The sequence below is a fragment of the Octodon degus genome, unplaced genomic scaffold (assembly GCF_000260255.1).
Source record: "Octodon degus isolate 3935 unplaced genomic scaffold, OctDeg1.0 scaffold00125, whole genome shotgun sequence".
Lineage (NCBI taxonomy): Eukaryota > Metazoa > Chordata > Mammalia > Rodentia > Octodontidae > Octodon > Octodon degus.
In genome coordinates, this window is record NW_004524701.1 from 4203172 (window position 1) to 4212273 (window position 9102).

At 36.2% G+C, this 9102-nt stretch overlaps 1 non-coding gene across 1 annotated transcript; it reads left to right on the top strand.

The window, feature by feature from the left end:
* Positions 1 to 1180: 1180 nt before the first annotated feature.
* On the top strand, positions 1181 to 1287 carry LOC111812460. The gene has a single exon (XR_002817962.1). It is a non-coding gene; the product is annotated as a U6 spliceosomal RNA (small nuclear RNA).
* Positions 1288 to 9102: the final 7815 nt, after the last annotated feature.

The following is a 9102-nucleotide window of genomic DNA, read 5'->3' on the forward strand; positions in this document are numbered from 1 at the left end:
AGGAGGAGGAGGAGGAGGAGAAGGAGGAGGAGGAGGAAGAGAAAAGAGCGTGGGAGAGGCATGGTGTACAGTGAAGCCACTGGTAAGTGGTGGTGCAGCCACTGTTCCTAGGTCTGCCTGTGACAATGTTCCTCCATGCACCATGTATAAGAACTCATCAGTTTCCTTAGTATTAATTTTGAGTACATAATCTAAATAAAAATGTATATAAGTGTATTCTCTTCATCTATTTATCCTACTCAACAATTATATAGGAGAATATAATTTTATACTTCTCTGAAATTTATAATGCTCCTTTCATTCTGGTTTGCCATGCACTGTGTTATATGACTTTGGAAGCCAAAGGGTTTGATAGATTGTCCCCAAATTTGCATCACTATTTAACTGAAATTGAATAGGTGGCACCTGGCTCCACTTCACCAGTGTACTCACAAACATAATTTTTCTGTTAGAGGCATGTTGTACCTATTTCTTGAGTCATTTCATAGCGCTTTTAACTATTGCCACAAGTAATATAAAAATTAATAAGATTTTTAAAACTTGGGCCTATTGTTGGTTACCCACTCTCTTGCTCTAAAGAATCAGGAATAAAGAATTTTTGTTTTGTTTTGCTTTCTGCTTTATAGTGGGAAATATACTGTCATTCCTCCCAAATGCTTCTAGCCCCACCCTGCTGATTGTTTGTAGGATAGTACCAATCATTAAGTGAGCAGAGGCTTGGAAGCTGCCCCACATCCGTTACTCGGCCATATAGTCCAGACATTCATTAGGAGAGGAAGAATTAAAATACATCATCCACCAAAGCCCATCTCATCTCTTAAGGAGAAACCGAACAGGGTGCGTACATCAGGTTCTATCTTGTCACTTCTGACCAATAAGGCTTAAGAAAGGGACTGAAAAACTGTGTGTTGATTGCAGAAGCCCCTGCTGCACATAGCCTCGTGAAGTGGTTAATTACTTCATTTCCTCATGGACAGGATTGCCACGTATGGCAGAAGAGGCCAACACAGCCTGTTCTGCATGGCATCCCCTGCGAGGAGCGAGCCTGTTGCAGTCCACGATGAGGACCTGTTCTGTGAGTGGCTACCCATGCTTTCCTCCATTATGTTCTTTTTTAATTTTAATTTTAATTTTAAGTTACTTAAAGAATACAAAATAGTGATAAAAAGAAGACCAGATTGTACTTGCTTTGGCAGCACACATACTAAAATTGGAATGATACAGAAAAGATTAGCATGGCCCCTGCACAAGGATGCCATGCAAATTTGTGAGGTGGTCTATATTGAAAAAAAATGGAACAACAAACCAAAAAAACAAAAAACAGCAGCATTCGAAATGATACAAAGTTTCAGTAAGCAAAGTAATAGGAATTCAGCAGTGCTTGCTGCACTACGTGGTGCTGTCTTCAAATTCGTTGTTCAGGTTGCCAGATATAAAAACGCAAGATGGTTAAAAGAAGAAAAGCAAAACAAAGCAATAACAGAAAAGTTGTGAGAAATTCAAAATAATAATAATAACAAAAATGAATACATAGAAAAAATTTAAGCATTAACCACTCTTTTCAAAAGACCAACAGAAATTGAAAGTAGAATTATACAAACTCCTTTGAGCTCTTATCTAAGTTCTACTTTTTCCTCCTTTCATTTTATATAAACTTGCCACTTTATTTTTTAAAATTTTTTAATTTATTTTTTAAAGAGAGTACAAATTAGAATTAAAAGAGAAAAATTACAAGTGATATAGAATTTAACAAAGTAATATGATTTCCACAGTATTTGTTGTAATATATCATGTTGTCTATTATCAGATACATGCATGTAGAATTGGAAGAAGAAAGAAAGAGAAAAATGAAATGTATAAGAAATTAGGAAGAGAAAAAGTAGAAACAATTGAAAAACAGAAAAGAAAAAATTAGAGTATTAACTGCTCCTTTCCATAGACCAGCAGACATGCACTTTTAAGAAGGAAGCTGTATTTCCATGGCTGTTTCATTGTTCCTTCTATTTTCCTGAGAAAAAAGCTAGTGCAGGGCCGGGGAGATAGCTCAGTAGAATAAGCACTTGCCTGGCAAGAGCAAGGCCCTGAGTTCAAACCCTGGTACTGCATTTAGCAGACTTGTACCAACTCCATGGGATATCGTCACGGGGCAGGGCTGGAATGTCTATGGCAGACTTTACCGAGGTGCTGGAACTTGTCACTTATTGGACAGACAGCTGTCAAGGGCATGGCCATCACTTGTCAAAGCCTCTTGGGGAGGGAACTGAGAGTGTGGTAGAGGCACTGTGGTGCAGCCAGCAGACTTGATCTCCTGACGTTTTCTGGTAATTTCTCTGTCCAGTCTGCCTGCATTGGATCCCAACATTCCCAATTGCACTGAAATGGCAATTGAGACTGGTCGTGGTGGTGCGAGCCTGTTTTCCCAGCTCTTGGGAGGCTATAAACAGGTGGATCACTAAGAGTACAACCCTGAACACCATGTAGACCCTTCTCTAACATACAAAAAAAAAAAAAAACCAGAGAAAAAAAGAAAAACGAAAAGAGAAAGAAACATGGGAAACAAAGCGAAAGGCTATGGTCAAGGCTGGAATAATTCAAGGCAGAAAAGAAGCAATTTTTATTCTAGAAAATAATTATACGTAAAATAAATATATAGAGCTACATAAAGGATTGAAAATATTAATAAATAAATGGGAAAAAGAGAAATCATCTTGTACAGAATTCCAAATAATTTACGCATAAAGTTATTCACTTCTCTGTAAGAGATGCAAAGGATACCACATGCTTTCCCTCATTGCTACAGTGTGGGTTATGTTCAACGTTTCAGAAGACAACAGTGGAAAAGTGGTTGGCAAGGGGTCGGGGAGATGGCTCAGTGGAAGAAGTGCTTCCCTGGCAAGCACAAGGGCCTGAGTTCAATACCCGGTTCTGAAAAAAAAAAAAGACATGAGCCAGTGTGTGTTTGGGGCCGGGAAGATAGCTCAGTGGAAGAAACGCTTCCCTGGCAAGTGCAAGGGCCCAAGTTAAACCCCTGGTTCTGTAAAAATAAAAACAAAAAACAGACAAACAAACAAAAAAGCGGTTGGCAAACTGATTATGACTTTTCTGGAGTTCGCTAGCAAATATTACTTTGACCAGTTGGTCAAGGTTGGCACCAGGAGGTATAAATAGCATCCACTTGATATGTTACGAATGGCATTTCACCTTGTAGTCTTCTCAAAAATCCATAATCCTTGTCTAAAAAAGAAAATATAAGCAAGACCAACTCAACCTGAGAGCAGTGTATAAAATATCTAGCCAATGCTATTCAAAACTGTCTATAGCATGTAAAGCAAGGGAAGTATAGCAAATGCTCAACACCGGAGGACACACAAGAGCAGAACAAGGCGTTGTGGATGGTATTCTGGAATAAGAGGCCCTGAGAGAAAGCACTGGTGACCTGGGAATGAAGTCTTGAGTTTAGGTAGTTGTGCTGCATTCCTGCTGGCCTCTTAGCAAGACCAACGGGTGACAGCGGTGTGAGGGAGCCAGAAGGAGGAGGAGAGGAGCTACAAAAAGCTCTGCAGGATCAATCAGTATGTCCTTTTGAAAATTCAAAATGACTCCAGAATTAGAAGGTGTTAGAAAAAATTGGAGAAAAATCAATATGAAATCTAGAGATCTTTGGCTTTCCAAACAACTTTTTGATATAAAACAGATATAGTTTTACTTGTTTGGTTAGTCTTTTAATATATCACTGAATAAATTCTGCAAGTGTTCATTGTTGAGTACATTTTAGTACAAGGCATAAGTGTTTATAGGATGGATTCAACGAAATGGCACTGAGTACACTGTGCTGTCTAGAGGAAGCTCTCAAAAATATTTATTAATAGATTGAATAGGATTGCAAATTATTTTCCCATGACATAGGGTACTTATTACTTTGTTCTAGTTTCTTATGTATCAAGAAGATAGGCATAAGTGAAAGGCTTTTAAAATATGAAAATATTAATCCCCAAGAGCCACACTAGTAAGGATCAATACATAATATAGCAGATTAGTCCCCTGGTGAAGTAATTCATCCTGTGAAATGGTCTTTGCATTTATGCCAGAGGAGGTTTAAGAAAGGTTCACCTAATCAAGGTTATTGGGAAGTACGGTCAGAGGAGTATAACCAGAATGGAACTGATGTGAAGGAAAACTAGATGGATCAATGGCATTAACATTATTGAGGAGGACAGTCATGGTGTGAACAGGTAAGACACTGGAAAGAATCTCCAGTGTCCCCAGCCTGGTCCACGGTTGCCTCAGGTTGTCATACCTTGATGTCATTAGCTATTAAGTTCCCTCAACTACCTAACTCTCCTTGCTCTGTGATTTTATTTCCCATGTAGAGGTGTGTGCATGTGCATGTGTGTGTATGTGTGTGCATGCATGTGTGTGTGCATGTGCACATGTGCATGTGTGCATGTGTGTGTGTGTATTTATGTGTACAGCTAACCTGGGTCACTTTCCTATTTATAGTTCTCATGGCACATTTATAAATTTGTGCTCTAGTTTACTTACAGTTGCATTTGGTTAACCAAGCTTTTTAAAAATATATAAAATATATGTAATGTTATAACTCATCTCATACAGTAGTCTTGAAATTAAAATCAGTAAAAAATATGTATGTTGTACTTAGTAGAATAACTTACATAGTGCTTGCTAATTTTGAAGATTGTTTGTCTTTGACATTATTTTTAACTATAATTGCTTGGTTATTGCTTTTATCATTGTTATGAAATTGCTTTGCATTTCCATTCTGAATTTGAAACACTCTGACAAAATGAACTTAATCTGAAAATTGAATTAGTTTCCAAATCGACTATCCTCTGATTGAACACAACTGAACTTATCCATCTGAATAATCAGTGGGCTTCTTCCTCTTGCTTTGCCCTTTGCTTTCTCCTCTCATCTGGAGCACACAAGGACTATGCATTCCCAAGCTCTCACGAAGCTGGTAGCAGGTAGATGGGCTACGTCATGTTGATCACTTAATCCATCACTGAAATGAGGCAACTCTAGAATGAAACATGAGAGTTACTTAGCCAGCAGGCCTAGCAGCTGTGATAAATGATGTGTGTGATTTAAATGTGAGTAGAATTGTGTTTAATTGAAAATTTGGCCATGACTTGAAGCTTCAAAGATTGGGGCTGCACTAACGGACTGTTAAGGTGCCAAGAATAAGAAAGACCCACTTAAGTCAATATTTCATGAGACAGTGTTACACATATCAGAGTTCTAGAAAATATGTTTCAGGACTACATTCATCAGAATCATCTGGAGCATGTGTTAAATTGTAACTCTCTCAGTCTGAAAGATGTTCTGTCGGATGGGAAATCTCTCAAGAGAATTCAGGAATTCACAGTATCAGAAAGGCTGAGAGGTATTTCCTAGACATCTATGATCTGAGATCCTACTTTTGCTTTATAAATCAGGAAGTAACATATTATTACAAATATGCTAATAATTTTTTTCATGATGGTCATGCATTTCCAAGAAGTCTTGAATTTAAAACTTACTGATGAAATAACACAAAACAAACAAGCAAAATAAAACAAAATACAAGACAAGACAATATGATATTCAAGTATTATACCTTGTCAAACAATATTTGAAGTAAAATGTTGCAAAAGTACATTTTGAACACTGAAAACTGAAGTCCACATTTTATATAACTGCTTTCTTAATGACAAAGATCTTTAGTACAGAAAGTTAACTTGCTTAAAGTAAGCACAGTCTCTTACAAGATGGGCAGTAACTTAACCAAGTAATTTCTTTGTTTTACATTTGTCAGACGCTCTATTTGTAGTTATTTTCTTTTAATAAATGTTGTATTGAACAAACATCAGAAACGAAGTCTATCAAACTGAATCTCATTGGCAGCTAACTGGGTTTACTTCCCTAGGTGTACACTTGACAAGAGACTGACCCTACTCATTATTCAATATTAGTAGTTTTTGAGATTTTTCTGTGAATCGTCTTACCTATTTTTGTTCTAAACTTCCACAGAAGCTATCCTAAAGAACAAACATAATAGACTGACTTATTTGTAATGAACTTTATTCTAATGATAATTAAATAGAATCTAGAACAATAATAATCTACTGCAAGCAATCACAATGACTTCTTTCTAGTCAAAGAGTGCAACTTTGAATCTTAGACCTTGCATCATATCACTTGCTATCCATCTACTGTTCAATAGTCTATGAACTCCCTGAGCCTCAATTTCGTACCTATGAAAAGGATTAATAGAATAAGGTATTACTTGCAAAACACCTGATGCAATGATAAGCAAAGAATGGTTCCTAAAGGAAAAAACAAAAGATTGCTGAAGGTAGTGGAATTCCTGGGAAGAGGGTTTTGCTCTTAAACACAGTGCAGATGTCCTGATTTCCAGCACAAGACAGCAGAGACTTAGGAGTAGTGAAACCATCACATCATAAAAAGAAAAAAAAAAAAAACAGATAAAGATCGTCTACTGGCAACGCTAGAATGCATAATAATTTTGTGATTTTTGAATTGTAAAGTGAATAAGAATGTCATTTACTTCAAGAAACATCTTCATTGCACTATGGTTGAAGGAATTTAGAATACTTAATAAAGTCAATGTGCTGTGAAAATATGGATACAACTGGCCTCGCATGTCCTGTGTCACCTTGACTACATTTCCTGCCCTCCTTTTCCTATGTAATGAGTAAAAATTGCTTCTTCCTTTTATTTTATTGCACACATTATTTCTTACTAATATTTTTTATTTTCACCAAAGAGAGAAAATAATTTATTTTATTTTTTATTTGCATATTTTTAAAATTAACTTTATTGAGAAACAAATAGCAATGAGACAGGTTAAAAACTGATTAGTAGGACAGTTTTAATAATTAATACATTGCATATTGTTGTCTTCATAGTAGTTATTCAGAGTATAAGATGCAGACATGATATCCTGTCAATCACTATCAGTACAAATCTTTCTTCTCATTGAATTAAGAGAAAGTAGTTGCATATCTATCATAACTAGAAAATAGTTATTTTAAATCTCTCTATGATTTTTAAGCCCTATATTTTTAATACTTATTAGAATGATTGTAATGTTTTCTCAAAAACAGGAGATGCCAAGGGAAACAAACTTTATACTGACTACAGGTATACAAGCTTACTTTTAAATGAACTACTTGAACTTGATTTGATTAATTTTTGTAACGAAAGGTTACATAAAAGGTGATATTTTCATGATGTTGAACTGGTACAGTCTTAATGCAAAAAACTAGTGTCACTTTCTCTACTTGAGATTTAATATCTGTATATTCTTATTTGTTCTCCCTATATTTTATTTTATTTTTTATTTTTATAGTTTTGTTGAGAAAGAAGTAGCAACGAGATAGTTTCAAAACAGGTTAGTAGTACAGTTACAATAATTGATACATTCCATGTTGTTGTCTTTGTAGTAGTTATTCCTAGTACAATATGCAGACATGATATGCTGTCTAAACATTATTAGCTCAAAGCCTTCTTCTCATTGAATTAAGAGAAAGTAGCTGTATATTTATGCTATTGTGTATACACATATATATTTTTTTCCACTACAAAATGGTCCATTTATATCCCCTTTTTGTTTACTTTTATAGGAGATGTGTATTCCATTGCCATTCATATAATGTAGGTGTATAAATTCAGCAGAGTAATCCAATATAGTCCAGTAGTCTATAGTAGTAGTGGGTTATCTACAAGACTGGCAGTGTCAGAAGCTGTTGACTTGAGCCTTTTACAGCTCAGCATATTAATACAGCTTTACTTTTTGTACCTCAATTTTGTACTTTTCTGCTGGATGGTTAAGACCAACGTGAAGAAATATCTATATAACAAAAAATGAAACTTTTGTATTTGACAAGGTCAGTCAAATCCCCTCAGGACTTACCCTGAAACCCTGTACAGCAGTTTGTAGATCCTTTGTCAGTGTCAGCCATGTGGATGAGTGACGGCCATTGCTTGACCAATTTGCTTTCTGTAAGCCTGAGAGAATGCTTTCTCTGCTTGTGACTCTCCTTAGGCACACTCTACATCGTTGCTCCTTTTCCTCTGTGGCCCTATAATCTCCTTGATTAGAAAATTTGGGACACCACTGAGTTACATGATATTCTCCCTCTATTTTAAAAGTATTAATTTTTACTAGTCAAAATTGTGGCATTTATTTTCCTAAGTTTGTTATCTGCCCATTAATGTGGTATACATAATTTTGATACAAGTTATACTTTTATTTTTCACAAGTTTTTAGGCAAATAAATGAACTTAAAATGTGTGCTCTGTCAGAGTATGCGTTTGCTGATTGTGTGATGCTGCTGCTGCTGCTGCTGCTGCTGCTGCTGCTGCTGTGTGTGTGTGTGTGTGTGTGTGTGTGTGTGTGCATTTACCACCTAGCATCTGTTCAATAAATATTTTTAAAGGACTGAGTCTTTATGGATGACAAATATTTTTCTTTTCTTTGACCATTTTAATTTTTTTTTTTTGTATTTTTTAGAGAAGTGTATGCAGGGTTTTCAGGGTCTCACTACTATTTGGACTCAGTGATCCTTCTGTTTACAACCTCCCAAGAGCTGGGATTACAGGCATGAGTCACCACGCCCAGTCTCAATTCCTGTGTCAGCATGCCCTGGGGCAGGGCTGGCACTGCAAGCCCAGAGATTGAACCCCAGCCCCTGTTCAGGTGCTTTAATCCACGGAGCTATTTGGCTGGCCCTCACTGTAATCTCATTTGTGGAAGTCAGAAGTAAAAAGTATCCAAAATAAATGATTATATTTTGCTTATGTCTATATAATTGATAGAACTTCTTTGCCTTTACATTCATTTTTAGAATTTTTTTGTGTTTCTTTGACACAAGGTGTCACTATCCAATTCCGGCTGGCCTTGAACTCACTTACAGTGGTCTTCTTGCTGGAGCCTCCTGAGTGCTGAGAATACAGACATGTTCTACCACGTTTTCAGTTTTGTTTTGTGTGTCAGAAATTCTGTGCCCTTTCTAATTTTTTGATTGCTATTTTGTATTCCCTTTAAACAAATAAATATTGTTCAAAATCCAAAAAAAA